This window comes from Sturnira hondurensis, unplaced genomic scaffold (assembly GCF_014824575.4).
Source record: "Sturnira hondurensis isolate 20B ecotype Veracruz unplaced genomic scaffold, ASM1482457v3 Scaffold0013931, whole genome shotgun sequence".
NCBI lineage: Eukaryota > Metazoa > Chordata > Mammalia > Chiroptera > Phyllostomidae > Sturnira > Sturnira hondurensis.
In genome coordinates this window covers 750,860-757,006 of record NW_028086562.1, presented here as the reverse complement: position 1 = coordinate 757,006, position 6,147 = coordinate 750,860, and positions in this window count along the sequence as shown.

The window sequence follows — 6,147 nt, the reverse complement described above, 5'->3', positions numbered from 1 at the left end:
GGAAAGAGCTGGACACTTCCGTATAAAGATAAACACGCACTAACCTGTGGAGCCCAGAAATCCCTCTTTAGGTACCCACCAAGTGAAGTGCAAACGTGTGTCTGACACACACTTGTACACAGATGTTCATAACAGCTTTACTCACAATAGTGTGAACTGGAAGCAGCCCTAACACCCATCAGCAGGCAAATAGCTCAGGGGTGCTGAATCGTTCCATGGAGTTCTGCCTGGCCGTGCAGATGAACCACTGATAAACACGAAACTACCTGCTAGGCGGAGTGAGCCAGCCCCGGAAGAGGATGTAGGGCCTGCTTCCATTTCAGCGAAATTCTAGGATAGGCAAGATGAATGAATGCGGGGTGTCAGAAAGGGTCAGTGGGGGAGGGAGGGTTGACTGTAGGGGACAAGGGAACTTTCTGGGGTAATGACAATGTCCTCTGTCTTTTTTTTATGATGATGTATTTAAGTCACTTCTTTTTAAAAAAGATTTTATTTATCTTTAGAGGGGAAGGGAAGGAGAGAAGGAGAGAAATATCAGTGTATGGTTGCCTGTCATGGGTCCCCTGCTGGAAACTGGCCTGCAACCCAGGCACGTGCCCTGACTGGGAATCGAACCATGATCCTTTGGTTTGCAGGCCTGCGCTCAATCCACCAATGTCCTCTATCTTGAAGAAAACCCATCACACTCTCCACTGACCACGATGCATGTTACTGTATGTACATGACACCTGGATAAAGTTGACTGTGTTTTAATCTCCACTGACTCCTGATTTTAGTCTTTACTTCTCCGGACACTGCTCAGTCCTTACAGCCCCTCACCCCCCAGCTAGTCTGAATGACTTTCTGGACACCGTGCCACAAGGCAGCTGGTCAGGGAAGGTGTTGCTTCAGATAGGGTGGGTGGGAGGCCTCTGGGAAGGGGGCCTTTGAGCAGAGACCCAGATGGAGTAGGGAATGTATGTTCTGATGATCCTGCAGAGAAAAATCCAGACAGAATGGCCAGGGCAGCTGGAGGAGCGCCAATGGAGGCGTCTGAGCTGCCAGGCCAGAGCCCCTGGGAACTGCCTAGCGTGGACACTCGGGTAGCAGCGTGGAGTGGTGACCTCGACAGGGCCACACGGGCAGTTTCATACACACACGTGTCTGCTGGGATGGCAAGGGTGTCTTCGGTCTCCTCCGCTCAGCAGACATCTCAGCTTGTAGTGTGCCAGCAGCCCGGTGGGGGACAAGCTATGGACCATGAGGACAGAAAGTGGCCCTCCAAAACCTGAGGGCAGATGGTGGCCGACTGAAACCAGCCTAAGAAAATAAAGCGTATCAGAAAGACACCAATAGCTTCCAGAACCCAGGGAACTGTGTTGACCTCCACCTTACGTGACCTGACTCCCCACTTCGCCTGTCTCTCTCCTCCTTTCTCTCCTCTGTCTCTGAATCTGTCTCTCGGTCTGTCTCTCTCTCCATGGTTCCTTGCCTTACCATCTCTCTGTCCATATATGTCTAATTCTTTTTCTCTTAGCAAGACTTGATTTTCTTTCTCCCGCCCCCCACATCTACTTGGCCAAACATATGCCCCACTGCCAAAATTTAAGCAATCAGCTCAGACACATCACTTTCGCCTTAAGTCCGATTTGCAAACTCCAGGGAGAGAGGGTGTCTGTGGCCCAGCTCAGCAAGGCTTTTGCTAACTCCCCTGCAAAAGGGCAGCTCTCTGCAAAAGAGAGGGCCATGGCCCCAACAGACACCCCAAATGGATTCTTAGCAGGAACCAAAATATTCTGAGTCTGCCTTCAAAATATCCCCTAAAGAAATAACACAACAGAAGCAAATTACCCGAGCACATCAGCCACAGCCTTATCTATAGTGGCAAGACAGGTTGCCCACTCAAATGCCTGCAGGAATCAAGAGGTGAGGATATAAATGAGGAGGGCAGGCACGGGGATGGCAATAGGCAGGCATGACAGTAGGTGGGGACTGCAGCAGAGTGGAGAGCAGATGCTGGCGTTAAAGGCAGGCTGCCGTGACTCGGACTTCGTGGCCCAGCTGGAATGTGAGAATCCTGAATTTTAAGGGTCATGCATGAATTCTGTTGTCCACTAATTCAAAGTAAAAAAACAAACAAAAAAAAGAAACAGCTACAACAAAGTCCCGTATATTTCAAACAAGACGCATCCACAAGCCGTGATTCAATCTACGGGCACCCACTGCAGGCCTAAATGGCCCCAATCTGTGTCCAAGTTAGTAGCTTATAGAGCTTCTGTAATTTTAGTAATCGTGAAAGTGGTAGCTAAAGGTTATAGAAAACTTGGAACATAGAATAACATTGAAGGTAACTGACACTGTGTGTAAGGGGACTGGACAAGAACTGGTATGTAATATTAGAAATTCAGAATAGTTAAGGTAGAAGAATTTTTTCTTAAAATTCTACTTATACTTGTATATGTGTGTCTCTGTGTGTCTCCCTGTGTGTGCACGTGTGTGTCTCTGCATGTTTGTGTTGTGTGTATGTGTGTGTCTCTGTGTGTGCAAGGCTCCTGAAGGAAAGTCCACCGCCGGGCGAGGAGCCACTGTTGGCGTCCTGCAGGGACGGCCCAGAGAGAGGGCGTGGACACCAGCCTTCCCTCTGTGCCCGATGCCATCTGCCAAGCTTTGTCATTCCCTGGTGACTCACGAGCACTTCTGACAGTTATTAGTGATGATTTTACAGCGTGGCCTAATTAAATTACTACTAAAGGTTGAAGCTTCTAAGAAAATTAGCTTCTTCCCTCCAACAGCCCATCAATGACAGTGTCACCTTGTCCCAGAAATGTCCCGAGGATACCCATTCCACCCTACCGGTCCCTGGGTCCCTGTGTGAGAGAACTATCTTTATGTTGCTGGCAGAGCACATTTGACTGATGAGGGGGTCCCTTTAATCAGTTGCAAATTACCTTCTTAAATATAGAGGTATTTTTGTGTCGTGAAGGAGCAAAGAGCTAACAGGACATATTTGGGCAACTTGTGCCCACAAAACACCAGTATTGGCCAGCTCTTCTTAGTCTTGCTTTGAAATTGGTCTAAGCTCACCCTCTCTACCGCCATCATTTTATAAAATTCTCACCCAAAGATATGTTTCTTGATTTCAGAGAGAGGAAGATGGGGGCGGGGAGAGAGAGGAGATAGAAACACCAATTACCTCTTGTGTGCACCCTGACTGGGGACTGAACCCTCAACCTTTTGGTGTGCAGGACGACAGTCCAACCAGCTGAGCCACCGGCCAGGGCTCTACGGCCATCTTTGCCCTCTCATCACGTGGACGTAACTTTTGAACATACTATTTATATTGACTGTCCTCAAGCGTGAGGAGCCACAAGGGGAAATTGATAGGATGGGAATTTGGCAGGTTCTTGACGCCCGTTAAGAACTTTGTTAGTGACAAACAATCTGGTTATTTGGGACGCTCTCTCAGGAATGTGTCCGCGCCCTTCATTAGTGCACCGCTTGTGCCACTTTTTAGGCAGACCTGGGTCCAAGTTCAGAACTCCCGAAACCAGCACAGTTCCCACTTGGCTGGCACTGAGAAGGAGAGGAAACCCGAGGGAGAGGGCAGATGAAGTCAGTCTTTCTAGAAGGAGGGATCAGTTGTGATGAAGGTGGCGGATGAGGAATGACCAGTGGGTTCCCGCTGGCAATCTAGGGTCCTAGTGACATTAACAAGAGGAGTTTTGGTGGCATCTAGAAGGTTGAAAGGCTGATTGGAGTGGGCTCAAGAAAGAACAGAAATAAGGAAGTAGAGGCAATGAACGAACAACTCTCTAAGGAGCCTTGCTGAGAAGGGAGCAGGTGGGGGGCGGCAGCTGGGTGAGGACCCGGGGTCCGGAGAGGTGGGGGAAGAAGGATGGGATCCCAGAGGGCGGGGCGCACAACCAGGTCTGCCCTTTGCACGGGGCACCCCCAGGGTGACCCGCGTGGCAGAGACGAGTGCCTGGCGCCGGCTCCTGCCTGTCCAGCCGCAGCAGGCTACTGCAGGGCCCCGGTACCCAGACCGGAGGCAGAAGCACGCACGCCTCCGGGATGGTTGTGCCCCACCCCTGGCAGGTTTCTGAGTGTGAGGAACGTGGGGCAGCAGCACCGAGTCATTGTTCACACTCCTTCTTGGCCGTGGTAGCCAGGGCTTGGACGTCAGGGTGCCCCAGGTGCCTGTTTCTAGAATATTGGTCTGTAATGAAAGATCTCTTCGTTCTGAGAAAAGTCCTGACAACGGCCTGCCAGGCTCCACCTCACCCCCAGCGGTTTCCCACCCAGATCGTGGCCCTCCACACACCGTTCCACCCAGGGGCCTTTGCGCTGGCTGTCCCTGCATCCTGGCGTGCTGGGCCCCAGACAGCTGACTCGTTCACTTCCTTTGAGCCTCTGCTCGTGGGGCTACCCTGACAACCTTTGTTGAAAACCACAACCTGCCCTCTCTCTTCCCTGTGTATTTCCCACCCATTCCTTAGTCCATTTTAAATGTTGCCCGTTTTATTTACTTATTGTGCCTGGGGGGGGGGGTTGTTCTGGAGGTGGCAGGCATCTCTACTGCGCTCACTGCTGTACCCTGGGAGACTGACTAGCATGGTGGCTTGCACATGCTAGGTACTCAAACACTACCTACCGAATGCACGAATTTTTGGACACCCCTTTAGCCTGGTGCGCGGGTTTTCTGTGTATTCTTTCCAGCCGAAGCTTATCGCCCCAGTCATCTATTGCTCTGTGAGGAACCACCCCCAAAACTTAGTGGCTTAAGACACCCACCACCGTATTGGCTCATGATTCTGGGCGTCAGCAACTTGGACAGGTTCGTGGTGGGTGGAGGGCCCACCACGGTTGTCTGGGCTCACTCACACGGCCCCGCTTCCCAAGAGGACTGCTACCTGTCTGGAGACGGGTGCTGGCTGGCAGTGGGCCTCTCTCTCCACGTGGTCTCTCACCCCAGGTGGCTGACCCCGGAGCNACAGCTGACTCGTTCACTTCCTTTGAGCCTCTGCTCGTGGGGCTACCGTGACAACCTTTGTTGAAAACCACAACCTGCCCTCTCTCTTCCCTGTGTATTTCCCACCCGTTCCTTAGTCCATTTTAAATGTTGCCTGTTTTATTTACTTATTGTGCGGGGGGGGGGGGGGTGTTCTGGAGGTGGCAGGCATCTCTACTGCGCTCACTGCTGTACCCTGGGAGACTGACTAGCACGGTGGCTTGCACATGCTAGGTACTCAAACACTACCTACCGAATGCACGAATTTTTGGACACCCCTTTAGCCCGGTGTGCGGGTTTTCTGTGCATTCTTTCCAGCCGAAGCTTATCGCCCCAGTCATCTATTGCTCTGTGAGGAACCACCCCCAAAACTTAGTGGCTTAAGACACCCACCACCGTATTGGCTCATGATTCTGGGCGTCAGCAACTTGGACAGGTTCGTGGTAGGTGGAGGGCCCACCACGGCTGTCTGGGCTCACTCACACGGCCCCGCTTCCCAAGAGGACTGCTACCTGTCTGGAGACGGGTGCTGGCTGGCAGTGGGCCTCTCTCTCCACGTGGTCTCTCACCCCAGGTGGCTGACCCCGGAGCCTTCGGGTGGCATGTCGAGGCAGGGCAAGGGCAGGAGGCCTGCCAGCTCTCTGCAGCTGGTCAGCGCTGGGTCTGCCGTGGGCACTCCCAGGTCTGGCTGGGCCCTTTGTTCTGCCACACTGACATCCCTCAATGACCCTGACATTGTGGGAAGGTGGGAGGTGTGTGACTGACCCCTTTCGGTGGCAGCCCGGGGTGCTCACCCACCTCTTCCTGAAACGGGGTGACTTCACCAGAAAATGGCTACATTCCTAGTGATGAGAGAGCCCTGTTCAATGGGCCTCGGTCTCCATAATGTGCTTTGAAACACAAGTCCATACCTTGACCTTAAAAAGGCCTCCTTCCTGCAGGACGTGGGGATATGAGGACTGATACTTCTCTTTCAGGTGTCATTGTTCTAGCAGTGACGTCCCCCTCCATCCCTGTTACTTGGAAGGCCACTTCGCCAGGAAGGATGACACTCCAGGTCTGATGTCATCCACCAGGGGACGCGTCAGGCCCCGCGAGTGACAGCAGAGGCGGAAGGGTAATGGCTAATGCAGATCAGCCCCATTTATTGATTTGATTCA